Consider the following 26,185-nt stretch of genomic DNA (forward strand, 5'->3'; position numbering starts at 1 on the left):
ACACTACTGAAAACAAAATGTCTGGGTTTGGCAGCGTGGCACAAGCAAAATCTGCTGACATTGAAAAATGTTGTTGTATCCTGGCAGATGATGTTGTACCAAGACTCCAGAGCCCACATCTCAATCTGCTGTTAACCCATTAAGACCTGAGGCGATTCTTTTAAAAAATCTAAATCCTAACAGTTTTTCTGAAAAAAATATTTAAAAAATATTTTCACGATTTTTCAAAAATAGCAGATCTACAAGCTCATAGCGCGGCACTCGGTGCCGCGCTATGAGCTTGTATATCTGCTATTTTTGAATAGCCAAAGACATCTAAAGTGACACAAAAGCGTTCCACGTATCAATGGGTTAAGACAGGGTGATCCGAAATGGCCAGAAGATATGTGGCCCCAGCCCTCGACCCTGGGGTCAGTTGAGTTGAGAACATTAGAATTGTAAGCACTTAAAACCCTATAAATGTAGCTGACCAGTGTGCCGAAAACTTGCCGATCTGCAGGCTCACAATGCGTCGCCGCAAGCAAAGTGTTAGAGCTTATATTGTCTATTTTTCGCCAAATATTCACCCCAGAATAGGGATGCAAGGATTCATGTCGTTCAATAATTAATGCCACAAGGAGTAGATAAGTTACAGATACTTTCTCAGTGTTATCATTCTCATTGAGTGGCCTGGTTGAAAATAAAAGTGACAGATGCAAGGCCTACGTCTCCCTCACCATAATCAGATAAATGTTCCCCATTAGCAGTGGTGGAAAAAGTACTCAAATGTTTTACTTAAGTAAAAGTATCAATGCTGCAATGTAGAAGTACTCTCTTAAGTAAAAGTCCGGAATTCAAAATGTTACTTGAGTAAAAGTATAAAAGTATTGGCATCAAAATATACTTAAAGTACCAAAAGTAAAAGTATGTGAATGTTTGAAAATAGCAGATCTTGTGAGCTTGTAGATCGGATATTTTCAAATAGCCCATGTATAAAATAGGTGAGCTTGTAGATCGGCTATTTTCAAATAGCCTATGTATAAAATAGGGCTAAAGTGGTTAATGTTTGTTTCATAATATCATAATTTATATCTGAAAAGTAACAAGTAACTAAAGTTTTCAAATAATTGTAGTGGAGTAAAAGCACAATATTTGCCTCTGAGATGTAGTGGAGTAGAAGTAAAAGTATTGGAAATTGGAAATACTCAAGTAAAGTACAAATACCTCAAAATTGTACTTAAGTAAATGTACTTAGTTACTTTCCACCACTGCCCATTAGCCTTGATCTCATCAATGGGAGTTGACAGATGAGCAGTATTGATGAAACACGTGTGTGTGTGTGTGTGTGTGTGTGTGTGTGTGTGTGTGTGTGTGTGTGTGTGTGTGTGTGTGTGTGTGTGTGTGTGCGCGTGCGTGCGTGCGTGCGTGCGTGCGTGCGTGCGTGCGTGTGTGTGTGTGTGTAATTTATCCAAAACATAAACATTATTCAAACACGGTAAAGAGACAAGAGTTAGGAAGGAGAAAGGAAATGACCGTTGAGGATGCCAAAATGTTGGCCACTTGGGAGGAAAGAGAGTTAAATATACATCAGTGTGTGACTGCCGCCCCTCTGGCTACCTGGTGGCTGTCTACTTTAAACAAAGCAAGCAGAAGCTTTTACCCCAAATCTTAAACAGACATTTCCGGGACTGCTAATCCAATTAGAGTGATTTGTTTGGACTCGGACGGTTCCAAAGAAAACGTTTGAACAATGGCAAACGGCTATGGAGGATGTATATTGAAAAAACAAAAATGGCCCATTGTGAGGTCTAGGGTCTTGCCTTGGACTTTTGACTCAACTCTTATCTTATCTGGTCAGGATTGGCATGGTTACCGTCACCATCAATGTCATCAATATTGCCAACATATTAACGCTAGTGATTATGATGATGACATCACCATCTTTATCTACCTCATGTACTCCTCCATTTAGTAACAATCACTTTTAAAACATAGTTATGGATTGGCAACAGACTAAAGACATTTTCCATTTGCAAGATGACCCCCAGATAACCTTGATATGATCTATTTTAAGGATGGATGCATAGCCTACAAATGACTGCCCTTGGAGGGTTTACAATCCTCACTGCAGGGAAAAAAAGACTATACAAACTAATGATAAAATTAGACCTGCCACACACTGCCTGTTGCAAAACGGCACGATCCAAATTGCATCCTCACTTCTTTACCTTAATTACTTAATCCATTAAGACCTGGAACTGTGTCATTTTTAGGTTTGAGCTAAAAAGCATTATTTTATACTTTGGCCATTCAAAAATAGCAGATCTACAAGCTCATAGCGCGGCACAGAGTGCCGCGCTACGAGCTTGTAGATCTGCTATTTTTGAAAAATCGTGAAAATGTGTGCAAATCTTTGAATATATATATTTTTAAAGCGAATATTTTGTACTCAAATCTTTGCTTCTGGGGGTCCCTGGAACAAAATATTTTGATGGGGGTCCGCGGCCAAATTCATATCATTTTGGGGGTCCTTGACGTGAAAAAGATTGAGCGCCACTGATATAGAAACATACGTTTTTCAGAATACTGTTGGGATTTAGGAGACATGTAGAATCGGCTTCAGGTCTTAAAGGGTTAAAATCCTCATTGATTCACACTGAGAATCCATCTGCACAAATTATGGTAGGTTGAAAACAAGCGGCAAAGAAGTCCAACTATCTATCCCATGTGCCCCTGCATCACTGACAGATCCCATTTCCCCATCTCATAAATGTCTCCTAAATGGTCATGCAAATCAGGTTATGAATTAGCAGGAGGGATGATGATGATGATGTGCCATCCATCTGTGGCGTTCCCATGTCTAATACCACATCTGTAATTGACGATCACTGTCATTGTACATCGTTTCAAAATGGTCCCGCCAGCATAAATTAAGCGGCGCGCTGTTACCTAATTGCCTTGATTAGCATGAGCTCTGTGGCGAAAGCAAAGATGGCAATCATCCGCCAGAATTCCGTGCTTATTAAGCTCACCCAGATGAGTATCGGTTTCGTCAAAATGGCCCAAAATACCCTAGTCAGGGGAAAGGAGCTGAGGAGCTGAGCAAGAGACAGTTTGTTGGTTTTTGCCAGAGGAGTATTTTGTATGCATGCTTGCCCTTTACTGGAGAAACATTGTGGTGTGTGTGTGTGTGTGTGTGTGTGTGTGTGTGTGTGTGTGTGTGTGTGTGTGTGTGTGTGTGTGTGTGTGTGTGTGTGTGTGTGTGTGTGTGTGTGTGTGTGTGGTAGACACTGATGCACAATGTTTGGGACATAATCTTTGCATGCATTCTATTGTCCAATCACACATGAAGGACAATTAAGAGGTGCTTTGATAGAGGAGCATTAAGTGCAGTTTATGAACCATGTAATAAACAGCCAGAGGGCCTCAGTGCTACAGCGTTAGCCCGAGAAGCAGCCGCCATCGTTCCTTATTAGACTGTACTCTTCACAAAGTGTGTCATGCCTATAATCAAGTTGCAAATAACCTCAGTTCAGTCAGACAACTCTTGGATTGAAATACATATTTTTTAGCACAAATATAATATTTATTGAGCACAGAAATGGGATCAAAGCTCTCAGCACGAGGCGTAGTGTCTAAGAAATGTATGAGAGGGAGGGAAGGGTTCTCTGATTGAGTTCTTACCTACGGCTGGTGAGAAGCTGCATGATTTATCTCGTTCTTTCATTTTCACGCCCCCACTCTCCCTTTCTGTGACTCTGATATAAAAGCAAAGTCTTCTGTCACACTGGGGTTTTGTAGTGTCACAGCACAGCAGGCAGAATGCACTACAACAATGAAAGAAACGCAGTCAATACCAAATAATTTTTCCAGAACTAAAGTTGTTTCAGATGAGATGTGCCACACTCCAGGGATCTAATGAATGTATTCAGAAGCATGTTTCAAATTCAATGCCGCAATCAATCTTAACCCATTCTATCCGGGAACGCATCTGTGTCATTTTAGATTTCTATTCAAAAATAGCGAAAAATAGCAAATATACAAGCTCATAGCGCAGCACCGAGTGCCACACTATGACCTTGTAGATCTCATCTTGGAATATATATGTTTTAAAGTAAACATTTGTAACTCAAATCTTTGCTTTTGGAGGTCCCTGGAACAAAACATATGGGGTCTGCGGCCAAATACATATCTAAAATGTGTTCTAAATCCTAACAGTATGTTGCTATATCGGTGGTGCTCCAACTTTTCCAAGGACCACCCAAAATGATATACGTATTTGGCCGCGGACACCCATCTCAAAATATGTTGTTCCAGGGAACCCCAGACGCACAGATCGAAGTTAAAAATGTTTGCTTTAAATCACGTATATTATATTATATAAGATTTGCACAGATTTTCCACGCTAAAAACAAAATAGCAGACCTGCATACCCATAGCGCGGCACTCAGTGACACGCTATGAGCTTGTATATCTGCTATTTTTGAATAGCCAAAGAAATCTTAAAATGACACAGATGCGCTCCCGGTCTTAATGGATTAAACTCTTATAACATTGATAACAAAACGAAAATAAAATCCCATTCATAGTCTTATGAGCAGCATGGAAAGTAACCGGAGAGTTATTGTGGGCACTGGAAGGAAGAAAGAAAACAACGCAGAGAGGAGCAGATCGTAGGTTACCACAGAGGCCTATCAGTAACGTGTGTTGAGGGACTGGTCTGACCGCAGTTAGCTGCCACAGTAAGTCTGGCCATGCCACAGAGGGTGAAGCGTTTTGACTGGCAGCATGGAGACTGCTGGCTGAGCAATGTGATTCACCAGAAGAAAAACACATTGGTGTCTGGACCTCATGGCTATAAACCAGTCAACAGACCGGCATACACTTCCTTCCACTGCCCTGCAATCCACCACAATACTTGTCATCTCCAGAAGCCGGCAACGTCTACGGAGCTCTAGATCTAGATCGTGGTTCCAAACAGTGTGCTGAGGCACACTGGTGTGACAATTTCAGGAGTGCCGTGCTGTTTTGGTGACACATTATTATTGCAAACAATTTTATATAGAAGGTTATTATTTTCTAACCCATTAAGACCGGGAACGCATCTGTCTCATTTTTAGATGTCTTTGGCTATTCAAAAATAGCAGATATGCAAGCTCATAGCGCGGCACCGAGTGCCGCGCTATGAGCTTGTAGATCTGCTATTTTTGAAAAAGTGTGAAAATTCGTGGCTAAATCTTGGATTATATATTTTTTTAAGCTAACATTTGTCAAATATTTAGTTCCAGGAACCCCCAGAAGCAAAGATTAGATTTACAAATGTCCGCCAAAAAAAAAAAAAGAAAATCAAATATTTGCACTCCTTTTCATGATTTAAAAAAAATAGCAGATCTACAAGCTCATATCGTGGCACTCGGTGCCGCGCTATGAGCTTGAAGATCTGCTATTTTTGAATAGCCCAACGAAATCTAAAAATGACGTTCCCGGTCTTAAAGGGTTAATTTACTATATCAGTACTTTCAAAAGTTTACATTTATTTTTTGTAATGTTCTTACAAATTTGTAAAAAAAAATGCAAAAATATCCGATCTACATGCTCACAACGTGCCACGAGGCAACACGTTGTGAGCGTATAAATCGTGTAGAGCTTGTAGCAGTTATTTTGATTATTTGATTTTGAACTGCCCATTGGTGTGCCTTGGGCACAAAAAATCCAATGCAATGCAATGCGAGATTGCAGACTAGCCGACACCAAGTCAGGACTCCTGGATCGCTGCCCTCCAACCCCTCCTATTCAGGCAGCCGCATATCACCGGTCCGGTTATGTATTTAGTAGTTATGTATTGATTGAACAGTTAAAAGTTAAAACAAGTTGTATCATTACGAGTTAAAATATGGCACAGTCACTTTTAAACGAGAGGGCACTTGTGAGTAAAGTTGCCAAGTTGTCCTGTTACTGTGCGTGAGAAATCTAGTGGATAAATGTGACTAATCACAATTTGCAGCAGACATCAATCAGATATCTGAAAGAGATTTGGATCTAAGCAACAGAATGAGAGGAAAGACAGACCGTCTTGACACCTGATTTTACATACCCTGAAGTGTGTCTAATATGATTGTCTCTCATATCTCAGAATAACCTGTAATTTACTGTAATTTAACTAGGGGACTAATAGTCATACAATCCTATCTATCATACAATATTCATACGTTACATGTACAGTTGAAGGCAATCTTTCAACACCACCTCTTCAACAGAGATCTACAGTATGACAGAAATCTATACCCTTTATTGTCTGGGAAGTGACTAACTAGGACTGTGAATAATCGGTCGGGGGAAAAAAAAAGCAGACCCAGCATTATTACGGGTGGCCTACATGTCTGGGTCTGTATCTGAGCGTTCATTAATGCATAGATGTCCTGTGGCTGTGCACGCAGTGTGAATTTATGCTCCACCTTCAGTAATTGATTCATTGTCTTTTCTTTGGAAGAGGAATACAGACATCATGAAGTGCTGATAAGACACTAAAAGAAGCAGCCATGTGGATCTGGTAGACTAGAGAGTGGTGTGGATGGAAGGGGGATGGTGGGGTTGTCGCTTGCCGGGACGCAAGGCCTCAAACATTGACGAATTGCCCATTTAACCATTTGGGTGGATAGGGGGTTGGTGCAGGCGGCCTAGCGTAGCTGGCTAATTAAGTGAAGACGGCAGATTAAGTGGCGTGGCTGGTGAAAGTGCTGATGGCGGGGAAGATGGTCGACGGGAGGGAGGAAACGGAAGATGACCGTGACGGCTGTCAAGATCACATGGTGCACAGTTAAATCCAGTGTTCATTTATCCATTTGTAACTCAGATATTACAAATGTATGTACGAATATAACTAAATGGACCCACTCAGGTTCATTTGGTTGCATTTGTGTGCTCCCGGTTAGATTAAGTGTTAAGTGGGTAAAATAAGTAAGTGTGGGTAAAATAAGTAAGTGTTAAAAATAAAAATCCCCAAAGTCTCCATAAAAAGCAGTGGAACGGTAGCAGGAGGACACAACGCAGTGAAGCGATTTCGTTCCATCTCTGTGGCCCCTGGCAGCCAATCAACACCACACTCTAATGGATATCCACACATACTGTATGGAAATGCTGACTAATCCTAAACGTCATTAAATGGTTGTGGTTTTAGTGGATTACCCATGATATTCAGTACGAGCCCGTTTCGGAGGCAACATCGAGACCTAGCAACTGATAAAAAAAAGAGGCTTTGGCCATTAACCAGCCTTAGAATAAAAGTGGTCTGGGATGACTATAAATTGGCAACTTTAAACTAACCACAGGAGTATACACATGACTAAACGGGAACATTAAATAATGTCACAGTATTACGCACTAATCTGAATATGCCCTGAGCCTCTAGTATTGTAATCGAGCACTCCCCCAGACTACTCCGAATGTAGGACAAACACTGGACCAAATCTGTAAATCACCCTCTTCTATCCGTTACCATGGTAACTCACCACTGCCATAGATAGACCCCTGCAGGCATTAACAGTATGATTACCAGAGGTAAATAAGCCTTAGTTCTCCTTTTGGAGAACACAGAAATGCACGTCAAAGAGGACACCACAGTTATGGGAAAGGTCACTGTTACGTTTCATAAAGGGATCAATATGATACATTGCAGTGTGACAATAGCCTCACAGCTGGTGAAACTATTTGTGCATCAAATCCAGCGTGAATGATTCCATTAAACCGTACAGTGTTATCATTGAAGAGCACGCCGTAGCTCCCTGTCAAGGCGGACAACCATCTTTTGTGCTCAGTTGGAAACACGCACCGGTCACCGTAGCTTATTCCCAAAGTGTACATGCCTGTGTGTGTGTGTGTGTGTGTGTGTGTGTGTGTGTGTGTGTGTGTGTGTGTGTGTGTGTGTGTGTGTGTGTGTTATTCCCTCTTGATTCAATCTACACAGAGCCATGAAAGACTGGCAGGCAGCATCCAATAGCTGCAAACCTCAGCAGCAGGGCCAGAACAACATGTTTTGCTCACAGTGGGAAAGAGCCAACAAAAGACCCACTGCTCATTGCTGCTGCTGCAACTATCACACACACACACACACACACACACACACACACACACACACACACACACACACACACACACACACACACACACACACACACACACACACACACACACTTGCACTCTGTTGCGTTATGCCACTTTTTCCACTGTTTGTTTGTGTGTTTTATTCTTCTGTGGATATAGTGATATAAAGAAAATCCTTACAAACACACAGGTCAAGGTTAAAAAAATCAAAGGCGATGTCAGTCCACCAAAATTACATGATGTAGCTTGTAGAAGTGAAATGTTACATTTATTTTTGCTCCAATGTTTTATAGAAATGTAATTAAACAAAAGTTGATTTGAACACTCACTCCTGCTGTGCGCTGGAATACTTGAATCTTAAATGTTGTATTATTCTTTCTCTGGCTGGCACACTGGAGGAGTAGCATGGCTGTGCACAGCGCAGTCTTTCAGAGACCAATCAAACGCATCAAAATACACATTAACTTGCACGTTTTCAAATTGTGTGGCTGCCAGGGAGGCCAATTGGAAAGGAGAGTAAAATAAATAAAATTGTACGCACGCACGCACGCACACTTTGGGAATATTCTACGGTGACCGGTGCGTGTTTTCAATCGAGCACAAAAGATGGTTGTCCGCCACGACAGAGAGCAACGGCGCGCTCTTCAATGATAACACTGTACGGTTTAATGTACATACATTAAATTACATACATACAACATACATATTCTACATACAGTACATACACAAACACACTCAATAGGGGGCCACAGTCAGAGCCTATGGCTATTTGGGGGTCCTTGGCATGGAAAAGTTTTGGAACCTCTTCGTTAATTGACAATTATTCATTCTTCAAGTGCATTGCAATTTCCTATACGTTTCTGCACAATCAAAAGGGAGCGGAAGCATTGTGCAGGAAGTTCCGGCACAATGCCATTCTGTATGGCAGAGGATAGCATCAGACCTGCAGCCCATACAAGTATATAAAACAGTTGGCGTCATGATGAACTAATAATTGAATACATTGTCATTCTGATGCATCCCTAATATAAACACATCTTTGAGCAGTAATTCATGGACTGTTATTTCCGAGAGTACAGTAAATGGAGATTCTTTTATCTACACAATCCCTCATTTGCATGTCCTAATAAGGCGTATTAGGACACTTCTATAGGAAATATGTAAAGCATCCTCCATAATTAGGATATTAAACATTCACCGCCTAAAGTATTCAGATGATAAGGTCACAAATTGCTTTTCATCCGAGCATGTGCATACAGTATCAGTCTGCTCTTGGCAGGAAGGGTCAGGGTTCCACGTGCTTGCTCCAGTTGACTATGGATGTTGATGTTTGTTGTGGTTCAATGTAAAGCTGATTTACAGTAAAGCTTTAACTCTTTAACTGCCAGTATATGCATTAATAAACTCACCCACTGCCAGCGATTTTTGTGTTTTATAACCTTTTTCAAGTAGTCACAGAATATGTATCTCCAGTATGATCGATCCCCTGACGGTTGCTAATCACTGAGGGTTTTCACTGTGTGGTTTCACAAATGTCAACGAGGTCATCGCGGCCTTGTTGACATTTGTTTTCCGCCTTTGAAAATAGCATGTCTCAACCAAAAATACATAGTACAAAAAAAGAATTTACACAGGAGGAGGAAAATGTATTTAAAAAAAGGAATTCCATTTTTTATTTAACACATTTAGACCTGAGGCCAATTCTAAAAACAAGTTTTCGTAAAAAGCAAATAATAATGTTGCTATGTACTGTACAGTACATAGCAACAACTACACACAGAGGTGTTCCGGCTTGAAAGGTACTGTATAGGTGTTCCAGCAGGTCTAAATGTTTTTTTTTTTTTAAATCACTATTTGTAACACGATAGAGTATATAGGGCTTAAGTGGTTAAAAGGACTTTCTGTAGGAGCCTGATCTGTCCCTGCTCATTCCCGAGAGAGGTCTGACATGCAAGCTGTCAAATGTTCAGTGCAGAAACGACAGCACACCGCCAGGGTTGCCAGATCTGCTTATTATAATTTCCCCGTGAGATTTTATTTGAAAATAGCCGATCTACAAGCTCACAACGCGTCGCATCGCGACGCGTTGTGAGCTTGTAGATCTGCTGTGATGTATATGTTAAAGTGCTCGTGTGGCCCATAGTTGCTTCTTTTGGGCTGGTTTTCCTAAACCTGGTTGCTTGTTTCTCTCACAGAATCTGGCAACACTGTCCAAGATGTGTGTTGTGTGTTGTTCAAGAGTGTGTACTGTGTTGTTCTTTTCTTCTGGGGATAGTTTTCTGCCATGGACTTACAGAAGAAAGCTGGAGAAATTGTACTGACAGCAGAAGCAGCAGCCAGACACTGGCAGCAATATCAAATATATATTCAGAGAGGCCTGACTAGATCTCAGCCAAAACCAAACTCATGCCATCACTGGAGAAACATCCCACAACCACATGATTTGAGGAGGCGATTGTGCTAAATGCCTAAAGACAGCATTTGAAGTTGACACGTTTCACCTTTATACAGTAGGCTGGGTTTTTGCATGGGAAATAGGCTATGGCCCCTATTTTCGCCAATGCCTTAGACAACTTCTTTGTAATTTTTTTTACTATTTTTAAACATTTTCAAATAGTTCAAATAGCCAATCTACAAGCTCACAGTGTCGATGTAGATAGGCTAGTTGAACTATTTGAAAATGTTTTAAAAAATAGTAGAAAATGGCAAAGAAGTTTAGGGATAATATAAGGCACCGCGAAAATAGAGCCATATGTCTCTCACTCCCTCCCCCCTCACTGTTCCTTTCCCTTTCTCCCTCCCACTCTCCCTCTCTCTCTCTCTCTCTCTGATCGAGCTCTGGGTCTGACCTCACACTCAACAGAAGACGTTGCCTAACAACGTACAGTTGTGTAAATGTGTGTGTTGCCTACTATGGTAAGATATTGTGTGGTTTTCATTTTTTTCTAATTTTTTTATCCCACGATTTGGTAACCCTTTTTTCACCCGGTGGCAATTTTTTTCTAAGTGATTCCAAACACTCCCCCTACCAGCCTAGGAAGCCCTGGGCCGAGCCCATACCTCCTTCAATGCATAAGAGCCAACTGACCTTCTTGTCACCTGACAGGGGAGAGTTTCCCCGGTGGGACGTAGCGCGTGGAAGGAACACGTTATTCTAACCAGTTCCCTTCCCCTCCATCAGGCGCCCCGGCTGTCATGTCCCGGCTATAGCGACCAGGCGCCCCGGCTGTCATGTCCCGGCTATAGCGACCAGGATTACTATATGTTTTTGTGAGGGTATGAACTACCCAAGGAGACATGGGGAGAACATGCAAACTCCACACAGAGTAGACCCTTTCACCAACCCCACCTAGGGTATGGGCGCTGATGCCGCTGATGGCGCTGATGACGCGAACGCCCCCAACCCACCCACAACATTCAAAGGCTCCCTCTCTCTCCTAATTCTCAACAAATCTCTGTGATTCTCAATTTGTGTTTATATAAGATGATAGTCTATTCAAAGAAGACAATTTGTGCGTCGCGCAATGCATGGCCCGAAGACATGATGTGAATTGGAGAGCCTGTGTTCTAAAAACGGTCCTGCCTGCAAATATTCCAGGCAGGACCACTCAGAAGCACATTAGTCTACTCCATGCTTGACTTGCTTGATGTGTGCCGTTGGTATAGTAAACACACCACTCACACCATACAGTAAACACACCACTCACACCGTACAGTAAACACACCACTCAAACCGTACAGTAAACACACCACTCACACCATATAGTAAACACACCACTCACACCGTACAGTAAACACACCACTCACACCATACAGTAAACACACCACTCACACCGTACAGTAAACACACCACTCACACCATACAGTAAACACACCACTCACACCGTACAGTAAACACACCACTCACACCATACAGTAAACACACCACTCACACCGTACAGTAAACACACCACTCACACCATACAGTAAACACACCACTCACACCGTACAGTAAACACACCACTCACACCATACAGTAAACACACCACTCACACCGTACAGTAAACACACCACTCACACCATACAGTAAACACACCACTCACACTGTACAGTAAACACACCACTCACACCGTACAGTAAACACACCACTCACACTGTACAGTAAACACACCACTCACACCGTACAGTAAACACACCACTCACACTGTACAGTAAACACACCACTCACACCGTACAGTAAACACACCACACAGTCACACACGCACGCGCACACGCACACACACAAATAGGATTAGTGTGACAGAGATGCCAGGCAAGGTCAACCAGTTAACTAAGGCCTCGTCCACACGTACACGGGTATTTTCATAAACGTAGCTTTTTATATGCGTTTTGGGGGGTTCGTCCACACGCAAACGCGTTTTTGCTCCATGTAAACGCATCTTTTGGAAAACTCCTGCCACAGTGTAGATTTTTAAAAACTCCGGCTATGTGTTCCCGTGTGGACACGGTAAACGGAGTTTTTGCATGGGTCGTGACTGACTTAGCCGTTGTCGTGTGGACAGAGAGATTTTTTTAAACAGGGCCGTGTAGACGCGGAGGTTTTCAAAAACGAAAACGAAATATCTACGTTTATGAAAATACCCGTGTACGTGTGGACGAAGCCTAATTAAAGGAGAAATTAAAGGTTTTACTTTATTTCCCTGTGTATCAAGAGCAATGGGCCAAGTCATACTTTGTATTAAATGAAATCTAAAATGCATTTGTGTTTTACATGATTTTTGATGTGGGGGCTACAGTAGACCCTTTGAAAATATAAACAAATACCTATTTTAGTGAATACATTTAATTGCTAGATTTCAAAAGGGATATCCACAGCCACAGTAGGAAAAACTCTGAAAGGGGGGAATAATGTTGTAAATGTTGTTGCTATAGCAAAATGTATTCTTCGATTTCCCCCCAGACAAAAACAAACAAGATTTTCAAGGACCATACTGTATATAGGGTGCGTTCGAATATGCGCACTCACGTATTGGTTTGTATTGGACCAGAGCGCTCAGTGCCTTCCGAACGCACCCCAAGTGTTCTGGCATATTTGTCTTCTCAATGGCTCAGTAATATTTAGCCAATATTGACTAATTATTACTCAGGTATGTTCAATAACATTTTAATAACTTTTGGAGAAAACGTAAACAGACACGTGGTCTTTTAAGAACAGTAACCTCTGTTTAGGGTTGTTTACCATTTCAAAGTGCCTCAAATGTTTAGACATTTAGACATTTTTGTTTTACTAAGTTACACCTTTTCATATTGAAAGCTCTTAAGTTTCAGTTAGTTTCTAATTAAAACATATTGCCAAAATATCACTTACACAATGACAACACTCACACGCGCCTACACACACAACATCTATCCGGCTAGTTGTGGTTGAGGTAAAGCACAGCTGCAGAAGAGCCTTGGCATGTCATTCCCAATCAGCTAATCATGGAGAGGATGCTCCACACTAACAGCTGCATGACCCTCAGAACATTGGCAGACTAACAACGCGAATCGATTTACACACCAAACGTACTGCACGTACACAAACAAGCTAACACGAACAAACATACACACGCATACACAAACACACACCCTTTGTGCCATGTATAACTCAATTAACCCCCCTTGGCAAGAAGTCCTGTTCAGATAATCATTGTTGTTCTGCGTAAGTGTGTGTGTGTGTGTGTGTGTGTGCGCGCGTGTGTGTGTGTGTGTGTGTGTGCATCTCTGCAAAACTAACAAGAGCAATTATCATCTTACATTTACTGGTTTCAATCAGTTTGAAACAAACAAATATTATAAATAAATAAATAATATTAACTATACAATAATACAAATATATGCTAGTAGTAGCATACAGTACTTAAAGGTTTAGTTTTAGGATTGTCAAGGGTCAGCTATTTTCAAAAGGGTCAACTATTATATATACATATATATATAGGTCATGTGGCCTATTAGTCGCTTGTTTTGGGCTTGTTTTCATAGACCTGGCTGCTTATTTCTCTCGCAATTTGGCAACACTGGCAGTGCACCTTGTTTTGCTGCAGCAGCACAGTGATTCTGGACACAAAAAATAGTACCATGTGACAGAGGGGTCAAAGTTGAACGAAACCTGCGCTATATGGTAGAAATAGGTCAACAATACGAATGACGCTATTTTTTTTTATTAATGAATTTTTAATGAGTGGCCCCACCAAATCACCGGAACTACTTAACCAGAACTCTGACCACAGGGCTCGGGCAATCAATTAATAATTTAAGGGCCACCATGGGGATTTATGTCCACCTGTGGCACCCATACTAACTTATTTTAATAATATGACAAGACTTTCTGATGCCTCATAGGGTTTTCTATGAGATATTGTAGTGGAATTCTGGATCAATCAGTAATTTAATTGATGAGGCAATAGGAGTCGGAGACAATATTCTAGGTGGTGATGTCACAGGTACAATATCACAGGTCGGTGGTATGGTAGTTCTGCCAATGAGCACAGGGATCAGACCATAGTTATACCAGCTGAACCATAAGGACAAGCTGAACCATAACAAGACAGGCTGTACCAAAACATTAGCTATCAGGCCTAAATTCTTCCTCAATATGCACCTCTTGACTTTGGCGTTCCCCTCCTGTCCTGCACACCTCCTGATATTTACTTATTTTATTATTACAAACTTTTTTATTACGTCCTCTTTTCTCTCAATATTAAGTTGTTCTCCAATGTACACTCTTTCACAGACCATTGTAGATTCAATCTTTTGAGGATCCTTTTTTTTTAAATCTTCATGCTATTGTGATCAAGGATAAAATACCTAAGAGGGTATACGAGAACGAAATAGGGTATAGGGATTGTTTATATAACTTACCTTATTTAAATTAATGTTATATTATAATTGTCATCAATGTAGGTTGAGAAGTTCACTGTAAAGGAACGTTATACAAACACAAATTCTCGTTGTATTCAACTCATCACTGGGTGAGTAAACGACAGAAATAAAGTCACTCTGTGGGTGAATTACTTTTCTTTTTAGTGATAACTTCACCCCCCTCTCTCCTTCTCTCTCTCTATTCAACCTTACTATAAGGCCAGGCCATTCCCCTGAGGATGAGGGATTATATTTGAGTTACTAGAGTGATCAATTTCTGTCAGATCGTATTAGTAGGCTCACTAACCGGCAATAAAGAAAGGAGCCATGAGGAGCCTGCTGCCACATCAAACACTCCACCACTGGATACAAGATCCCTATTGGTTTCTGTGCTCAAAATTGGACATAATATATCATGTGTCAGAATGGAGTGCCATGTTGGACACAGCTCTAATCATTTTATGGAGCCGCTTCAAATAAAATGTTACGCTCTGAGAACTTTTATCCGATTATTTTTCTATCTTTAAACAATCGGCCATGCTATCTATCCCCTGTCTTCTGCAATAGGAAGACATTTAATTCTGGGACAAAACAGTGAAGGGTGTGGAGACATACTATCCCATTTCATCCCTAAATGGAATACCCAGCTGCAATCACAGAGCGAGGCATGCTCCTCCACGTCCGAGCCCCGGGTCCCTGGAGAGACCTGGTCATGTTAGCGAGTGTAGTAGGACACGGATTTGATGTTCCCATTCACATACCAAAGGCGTGTGTGTATGTGCGTGTGTGTGTCTGTGTGTATGTGTATGTGTGGGCGTGCATGTGCAACACGCACAACTGGACCCAGCAATGAAATCTATACTGGGAATCAGTAAATCACTGCTTGGTCTACGCACACATGCCTCATTGCACAAAAATCAAATTTCCTAGAGTGGCCCCCCAAAGGTGACAGTGGTTTTAAAACCATTCTGGCCAATTACACAGATGAAATCCTGCTCTACTTGTGACCCCAGTCACAACCTAACTCTCCCTATATATTCCAGACTATCCATCCTTCTCTTGTAACTACAGCCATTTAGCTTTCAACAAATTCATCAATCCAACGGAATCTCATTTTTCTTTTACAAAAATACGACCAGGCATACGAGAGGCATTCATTCACGGCAAAAAAATTGACCTACATAAATAAGCATTTCCAGTGCTACAAATATTTATTGAATTCATAATTAATGGCGGAGATATGGAGCATAAGTAGCTGATATGGTATGGGTTTAATTTGAGGAAATAATGCGCAAATCTTTTAATTCAAATGCTCGTTTTCTTTTTTGCTTCTAAACAAGGCAAAGAGCCTTGTTTGTAACATTTTAATTGAGTTCCTTTGATCTGAGCATGAATATATTAATGTGAATATTAATCTCTACAAGGATAACACAAATGAAGCTTTAGTGCAGACAAAGTTCACTAGTGCAAAGCCAAAAATACATTTGAGTAGTAGTTTGGGTGGCATGGGTTGTGCATGATACTGATTAGCAGTTTTCTAGGAACTACTACTTAATCCTCTTCGTCCCAAGTGAGTGGGACATAAGCCTTCGGTGATCTGCCTCCAATCGGGAGCTGTCTTGTGCTGCATGCCGTGCCAAGCCCCATGTAAAGTTCATCTCCTTTAGCTCAGCAGTCACTATTCGCTGCCAAGTTGTTTTGGGCCAACCTTGCTTCCTTTTCTCTGCTGGAGTCTATCTTAGTGCAACCTTTGGAATTCGACCCTGAGCCATTCTGAACACATGTGCTAGCCTCAAATTCGGTAGCATTTTATCTCAAACAACGCTGTTGCCCTTCGTTATATTGTGTAGCTCTTCATCAGAGATCTTCCCAGACCAGAAAATGCGGCAGATTTTCTTGATAAATTCATTGCGGAAGGCATCGGGCTTTCCATGTCACGTGTTGTCACTCACCACCAGTCCGAGCAATACAAACAACTCTGATTTCACATTTCGCAAGTCTAGCCTTCAGTAACAAACTTGATTTTCTTTACTTTGTGGACCGACGTTACATTCAGTCTGGTCCTCATAGCCAGATACACATTCATCTGAAACTCTGGTGGTTCAACTTCGCCCCTCCGCCCCCATTGGCTATTGTCTTCTTCATAACCCAGTCGATGGTAACCAGGAAGAGAACGGGGGACATGATACACCCCGGTGCACACCAGACTCTACAGTGAACCACTCTGTAGAAGACTTTCGATGTTATCAAAGGTGTTTATGTCGAGGACATCCTCTGCTGGTGGAAGGTTAGCAGGATCATCTGGGCTTTGGGCGGTTGAGTACTTCATATGGGAGAGCATAGGACATGGTGAGAGAGAGCGCATGTGTGTTACAGCAAATCGAGGCACAGCGAGGTTGCTCAAAACCGGGGCGAGCAACGTCGGCATAACTTAAGAACTTAACTGGTTTAGTTTTAACATGAACAAAGATGGAGTATCCAACAACGATGGAAGTTATACAAGTAGGGTAACTCCTTTCAGTTCCCTTTTTTGCGTACGAAGTGGGTGAGAGAGAGAGAGAGAGAGAGAGAGAGATGTGACCAGAGTAGAGTGTTAAATTAGCCGGTCTGCCAGCCTGCAGATGGATATCGTTTCTGTTCTTCCCCAAATACATATTTTATCATCCCCAAATGCCTAGTCTCCGGTGCTTATAGAGCATTAAGTAATCCTACTGGTTACATTCATCTGACATGGGAAGAGTCACAAGACAGTACTTAACCATTAATGAGGCCAATGTGGGAATGAGTCTCCACACAGCAATGTGCAAAAGGCATAATAGTGATACCACTGTGCACACACTACTACACACAATCATATTATGCACACATACGATACAAAATTTGAATGGATGCTCCTACTATGAAACTATCTAATGAAAATCTCTAATACAAAGAACCAGCTTCACGCCATCATTCTGAGACCCAATCCCCTTTCATACACCATGATCTGGAGCATACCTTTGTGTACTGTGTGTGTGTGTGTGTGTGTGTGTGTGTGTGTGTGTGTGTGTGTGTGTGTGTGTGTGTGTGTTTTAGGCTCTAAGAGGTGCCTATCTTCATGACACTTCAATTCATTATCTGCACAGAAAAATCCTGAGTGATCATTTAACTCTGAACGTGTATACATGGGCATTTGGGTTCATTTTTACACAAAATTTAAACACTATTTAACTTTTACTGGTCTGGTATTATGCATGATCTTCAACCACATTAACTACAGCCTCCCTATTCTGGGCATGTCATAATTGGTGAACATTCTGCAAAAATAGGCAAACATTTGGCAAAAAATAGGTTAACATTTCGAAAAAAAATGCAGATCTATTTTCGGTATTTGATGTACAACAAAGTGCATACTGTAGGCCAGGATTTAACTGGTTAAACACACAATGAAAAAACACCAGAATTTCATGCTCACTTTGGAACATTTTGATGATGGATCTTCCTTCACTCCACTTTGAAAATGTTTTAAAAAAGAAAGCGCCAGTGGGGTTTTTCACACAGTATCTTGTTAGTTGGGTCAAGACCTCTGATAGTGAACAGGGAGTCGAGAGGCTCTATTATGGGAAAAGACAGGGGATGCTATGGCACTGTTGGAAATGTAATGCTCCCATTTCCATGAATAGCAGCACTTTGGATCTACAGCTCAGTGTGTGTGTTGTCCCCTATTTCTTCCTAGGTTTGTGCTGAGGTAAGCAGACAGGCTCTTTACTGCGCCATATCCACTGGGGAGGACGATTTAGTCTGTGTGAAGAGATCACACGCACGACTGTGCACAAACGCGCAAGCACACACATACACATCCCTCACAGACATCCCTTATTCACAACAACCATTACTCCAGGGATACTGTTTAGTGTAACAGATAGCTATTCATTACAAAAAGGTGTTGGCATATTTGGGATGTGTGTGTGCATGTGCATGTGTGTGACAAAGCTAGGCTGTGTTCCTTGTGCTCTCTGATACTCGTGCACACAGTCCCAAACCTTTATACTGATCAGAAGTGCTCGGTGGCATCTGCATCTGGTCACCATCTCTCTTCTCATATCAGAAGACAGACAGGGAATAGCATTTTTGAGACTTTTATTGAGGACAGCCTCTGCTTGACAGACGATGGTTTGCCGTGGCAACAAAGCGGTCTCAGTTACTTTACAGTATCATCCATTTATCTACAGTAGTCCATATGATAGATATCGTACGTCCCTCTGGACGACAACAACAACAGTTTCAACAACAATAACGGCACAAATCTGAAGCGAGAGGCAGACGGCCACACCTACAGTATACGAGATAACCTGCTGTGATGTGATCACAGCTTATGATTTGGTGTCCTCCATCTTTATGCATTAGTTGACTTACATTTATGTGATTTTGTAGTTGTGTCTATCTCACCGTCCATCTCTCCTATCTCTGTCTCAGTCTCTACCCCTGAGGAAGCCTGCATTTCCCTACTCACCTCTCTTCTTGTGTTAGCCTCTACAGCCTTGCCCTGTGTTTTGTCTGCCAGACCCCCTTAGTCAAGCCCCCCCCCCATGTCATCTTGTTACCCTGCTATTTCTGGTCCCTGCCCACTCCAGCTGTGCCTTGTTCTGTGATTAGTCCCCAGTACATATGCTACAGTGTGATTGGAAAATCAGTCAGATTAAAAAAGGTGCACTCCTTTTCACCGACGGACGCACGCTGTCTGAAGGGGACTTGAGCAGTGTTGCCAGATTCTGTGAGAGAAACAAGCAACCAGGTCTAGGAAAACCAGCTCAAAAGAAGGGCTGGTTTGTTGGTAGGGGCCACATGAGTACTTTAACATGTACATCAGCTATTTGAAAATAGCCGATCTACAAGCTCTCAACGCGTCGCGACGCGTTGAGAGCTTGCAGATCGGCTATTTTCAAATAAAATCTTGCGGGGAAATTATAACAAGCAGATCTGGCAACCCTGGACTTGAGTCACGAGAGGCACCGCCGAGCAAGCGTAAGCGAGCGAGTCGCCGTATTGTACCGCCCCCCCTCCCCCCCTCCCCCCCACACAGACCAATCAGAAGCCACGGCGCCTGGGTGCCCGGCCGCCACGCCCCTTGGAAATAGCATCATTACCAGACAGGGAGGCGAAGCGAGAAAAAAAATATCCGCTGAACGCAGTGAATGAGTCTGGATCCCAGGCTACTGCGTTTGAGTCCGGCTAATAGATCTCCTGACAACCACCACAAGTGTGCTGACTGGAATTGCCTGGAAGTGCATTATTGGTGGATAGATACGAGATCTAATGGAATCATAATAATACACTAAAATACAATTATATTTTCCATTTAGTCACATTTAAGTGTTTATAGTGTATTCATGGTGTCAATATATCAAACTGTCATAGCCTAATTCACGTCTTTCATTTTGTCCGATTATAAATGTTCACGGTGTTCATTTGTCACATGCACATAGTACAGCTGGTCAACATTGCAGACAGGCAGTGACATTGTTGTACTCCATGCTCTCCTCAACAGTGTGTAAAAGAGATGGGATACAAAATATATACAAATAAACTACCATACCATGTTGGTCAATGTCGTGTTGTAGGTCTTATGAATGCTTTGTGGCATCGTGGATATATATATATATATATATATATATATATATATATATATATATATATATATATATACATATATATATATATATATATATACATATATATATATATATATATATATATATATATATATACATATACATATATATATACATATATACATATATATATATATATATACATATATATATATACATATATATATATATATACATATATATATATATATATACATATATATATATATATACATATATATATATACATATATACATATATATATATATATATACATATATATACATATATACATATATACATATATATACATATATACATATATATATATATATATATATATATATACATATATACATATATATATATATATATATATATATATATACTGTATATAGTAGATAGATAGAATATTGCTGTATAAGGCATATAATCATATCATGGATAGAGAATGGTGCATTGCGTAGTGACGTATGATAATTTCCCATCCCATTTTTTGTTCTGAATTTTAGCCTGATTGAGTTGCTAGTATGTTATAGAATGATGGAATAGAGGCAATCAACAAACAAATAAAATGTCTATAGAGGGGTCTTGGTATAGTACAGGAAAAGTCAAACAAATATGCAAATTAATAGCCTATGCCTCACTTGGGAGATGGCTTAATAAAAGCTTATGATTGACCTACATTTAACAGAAACTGTCACATGGTAAAATATAACCCTGAGGCAGTGCTCAATTCTCTTCAGTGACAGTCACCATTCAAAGCCCCTCTCCCAATCACACAGTTGCCTAGGAAACACCAGCGGTTGCCAACAGTCATTTAAAAATTCCAAAATGAAACGCCTGGATCTCTGGAAATTCCAGAGGTGGAACATCTTCTGCCAAACACACATGCACCAAAATACAGGACAGTGTACGTACACACACACACACACACGCTTAATCTGTTTTTCCACAACACCTTGCTTTCTGAAACCATACATTAAACAATTATCTTGCCTTATCCAAAATGACACAAAGGAAAATTGAATGAGGAAGCGGAGCTAAGCTGTGTACTTAGTGGTTTGTGTTTTATGGACTGCTCTTGCTAGTTCCCAACTATCCTCCATGTTTGCTCTCTCCTGTCTATACAAGCACTAGACTGAGCAGCTGAGTTTGTTCATTTTGTTTTTATCACTGGGTCCACATTGCCGTTTGTGGGAAGCCAGGGGTAATTTACTGGCCAGACATGTTAATTAGGCACTGGGCGCTATTCACCCAGATAAGGGACGTTATATAACGTCTTACAAACACCTTTTATGACTACTTCATATCAAGAGACAGCTGTCTGTTTGATTGTGGATAAGAAATTAATGTATGACAGCAGCAGCTGTGGGAAAGCTGCCGTACTTTCTAATATTTCTCACTTACGGTTATGAGCAAAGAAAACAAACTGACTTGCTGTCTCCTGAGCCTGGCTGAGTGAAATCCATCCAGCATTCAATGTCCAAAACACATTAGTACAATAAGACAGTTTCTTCCCCTGGGGTTCATCATCAGATAAAATGCACATTAAGAGCCCCATTTGGGGCAGGTGGATTGGCGCGAGGCGTGCAGGGAACGGGTGATTTGACCATTTCCAGAGGCGAAGTGGCACGTTTTTTTCCCTGCCTGCATGTGTTTGGTATTTTGGGGACTTGCCATTCGCTGGTGTGGGAGGAGAGGTGCAGTAGGAGATGAGAGTCATTTGCAATTCAGAAGCACACTGCAATTTTGGGGTCAATGAGGACGAGGCTTTTCACTGTTTACCGCCTGCATACTTGGACCAGGTCTACCGGTGTACTGTATAGTGAGGCGTGCGCTTGTCCTTTGCTATTTTCGATACACCCAGATAGACGTCTCCTAAATCACACAAAGCAACTTTGTTATGCTTGTCTGTTTGACTTTGGCATGAATCCCTCAAACATTATAGCATGTTTTTATGCATTCGAATCCACACGTGGAAACAGGTAAACACTTATCCAACAAAACAAAACTGCTGTGCATCACGATGCACAGAGAATATTGAAAGTATAATATCCATATACTGTAGGTTTGTTCTTTATAAAGGTTTTAATGATTGGTAGATTAATTAGGTTCCGTTTGGCTCATAAACTATACATCATGAAACCGTTTGTCAAGACCATAGCTACGGGAATATCAGTTCATTAATATTAATTCATGGGGTCGTCGGGGTGGTGCAGCACCTGGGGTCGGGGATCTACGACTATACCCTCCAAACCCCTACTTCCCACGGCTATGTGGTGGACTTATGCCTTTCATATCCCATTGTACTCAAAGGATGCTTGGACTAGACTAGAGCATACCAATTTCTTTTCTTTATGTCTTTATAGTAGATATACAGAGACACAAAGTCAATAGCTCACACACAGTCTTATTTTTGTTCCAAAGTTTGAATGTGAGACTTGATGAGAGATATCATATCAGAGCCAGCTGCAAATACCTACACAAACTAGACATTCTGTTTTCATAGCTTATTCAACAACCACTAACAACAGTACTTTTGGCAAATAATCTTATCCAAGCCACTATTTTAGCTAGCCAGGTTGTTTATAATGGTACGAAAAGCACGGTGACAACCCCTAGCCAGACACACCTCCTGTTCTAGACTGTTGTAACCTCACATTACATTCTAGACTTTAGCCTATGCCCGAAGCCAAGTAAATGTCCTATGAATAATCCCCTACATTTTATATAATAAAAGTAATCAGTCCAAAATCACAGAGTACCAAATTTTATTCCCCTTTTTGTATTCCCCTTTTTTTTAAGTTGAAATGGGAGAAGAAACATGGCCATGATATGGCAAACAAACAAGGTGAAAGACTATCTGCTGTACACAGTAAAATACTGTCAATTAAGCAATCAGAACAAATGGACCATGGATAAATGTGGTTACATTTGTATTCTCGGAGTACGGGATTGAACTAAGGCAAAGAAAAAATGTGAGTGGAATTCTACAAATGTTCCCTCCAAACCACCTTGCTTTGGAATGACAGGAGCGTCACCACAACAGAGTGAGGGGACAAGTCATTCTGCTGTAAGTCAGTGTTTACAGGGTTCTACCAAAGAAAAGCAATGGCTGCTCTAATTGACATTCTCCCTGACCTCAAAAACCACAGGTCACCCAAACAGCAAGTTAGCGTCCAGATTTGGAACAGCTTGTCCTTGAAAGGACAGATGACGAAGACGAATGGCTTCCTTCCCCACTGTCATTCGGCTCCATGGCATTTTGGCAAAAGAGCATCTCAGAAACTACATGTAATTTTAACAGTTGCACATCACAGCCTTGTTATAAAACAGCTTTTTTTTCCAACATACCAGGACAACCTTTTGAGTCTGTAATAATTGGTCAATTCCAGAGCCTTTGGATGGGATGCTTAGCCAATGAAAAAGTGAGAATAAACAGCCCTGGGCCATGTTCAAGAATTTAATTAGCACCAGCGGTACATATTGCACCATTATTGCAGCTTGCGCAAAGAAAAGGCTTTTAAATCCCCCTATTGTTCCCTACTGAGAAATAACAGGCATTTACAGTCTGGACAGATGAGTATGTGTCTACATCCAGGAGAAATGATAACATCTCTCTGTGGTCTCGATAAGGATCATGGGTATTTATCGCTCCCGGCAGAACCCTTTAGGCTGAAGTTTAGGATTATGGGTCTCGCGAGAGCATTCGACAAATATTTGAGAGGGGACTAGTAAATTACACTACACACAAGCAAATAAATATTATGTTTTTTTAAAACAGGACATCATATGCAGGAAACAAAACAACAAAACCCAATAAGGAAAAGGTCGATCCAAATTCAGACTTGTAATATTGTGTATGGTATACTAGGCATTTTCACTTCAGAGGCTTCAGTAATGTACTGTAGACAGCCTATTATCATTGAGAGAATGTTAAGCTTGTTTTTTCCTTGTATATACAGACACCTCGCTAAGTCTGTTAAATATACAATACATTATGGAAAACAAAGAATAGGTGCTTAATTCATTTGTTATGATAACCAAGGCACAGGGAAGTGCTAGTCAGCTGTTCTTGAGGTACAGTACCAGGCATGGCGCCTCTGAGTCTATTTCACCTGAATGCCCACCAACGGGTTTACAAAGCATTGTCTGTGCATGGGCGTGAGAGAGCGAGCGAGAGAGAGAGAGAGAGACAGAGCAACAGAGCGAGAATGTGGAGAGAGATCATGTCCAAGACACTGAGAAAGAGAGAGAGCGTGAAAGAGACAGCTGTAAAATAATTATGTTCGATTTTCCACGTATGAACAAGAGGACATGAGGAACTGCATGCTACTGTGGGCCTCTGATGGATGTGTGGTGGTGTGCCTTCAAATCCATTCGTATTAAATCACAATATCAGAACATTAAAGACATACTAATTAAAACATAGCAGTAAAAAACGTAATTGCATACACAGCTCCTTAACAGGAGAAACTTTGTAAACTCCTCCTCAGTGGAGTTATGGACTAATAAGAGCGCAGTGTGTTGGAATGATTTCATGCAGTCAAAGCACTGCATGCACACCACTGCACCACTGGGGCTGCTTTAAAACCACCCATGAAAGTTTCATTCCCTTTATGCTAAAACAGATATGCCTTGCGTATTCAAACAGCTCTCCCTCTAGTCTAAAGGGAACCAGAGCCCCTCACCTAAACAGAATGAAATATTTGTATGTATGAGTGAGATGTTCAAGGACGAACAAACAAGGCAAATTAAATTGCTGTGCAAATAGGGAGACATACCTTTGAAAATGGCTGCTCAACATTGTTCATTTTGCATCCAGGGGACGAGCCGCTGTCGAATCAGAGCCACTTTGTCTTCATGTAACTGCAAATCCTACAAACGAGATTAAAAGTGGAGAGGACATAATTTAGAAGGCCAAATGACAAAAAATTACGAAATCCTCATACACCTACAGTACCTAGACAAACACACACACACACACACACACACACACACACACACACACACACACACACACACACACACACACACACACACACACACGATCTAATGAAAAATAAGTCATACATGTATATATATATATATATATTTAGCAGCAGAAGGCATACATACAGTATCCATACTGTACATTACAATCACTTATCTATTTCACTTGTCTATGTACAGTAGTATATCGTACAAGTAACATTTTGAGCAGCTGTTCAGGATTCGTACAGTTATTTTATTTTGTTGTTATTTTTAGTTTTTTGATCATTCAGGGCTCTGACAGCCAAAGAGAAAAAAAACTTTTTCTGAACCTCTAGTGCTTTACATTTCGCATCATCACAAACAGCCCGTTACTAGGATGGTGTTTCTCCATCATGCTGTTGTATATGTCCTGCAGGGACAGGACAGAGCTCTCTGTGGTGTGCTCGACCAACCTCACCACCTTCCACACAACATGCAAATCCTGGGAAGAGCTCTTTCCATACCACATACTGTAGAGATGGCCCCTATCTGGATGCTCTGGGTTATAGCAGAGTAGAAAGATTTCAGGACCTTTTCTGAGACCTTGATTTTCCTCAGCTACCTGAGGTGGTACAGGCGT

This window comes from Gymnoscopelus microlampas (assembly GCF_963454915.1).
Source record: "Gymnoscopelus microlampas genome assembly, chromosome: 16".
NCBI classification, from domain to species: Eukaryota; Metazoa; Chordata; class Actinopteri; order Myctophiformes; family Myctophidae; genus Gymnoscopelus; species Gymnoscopelus microlampas.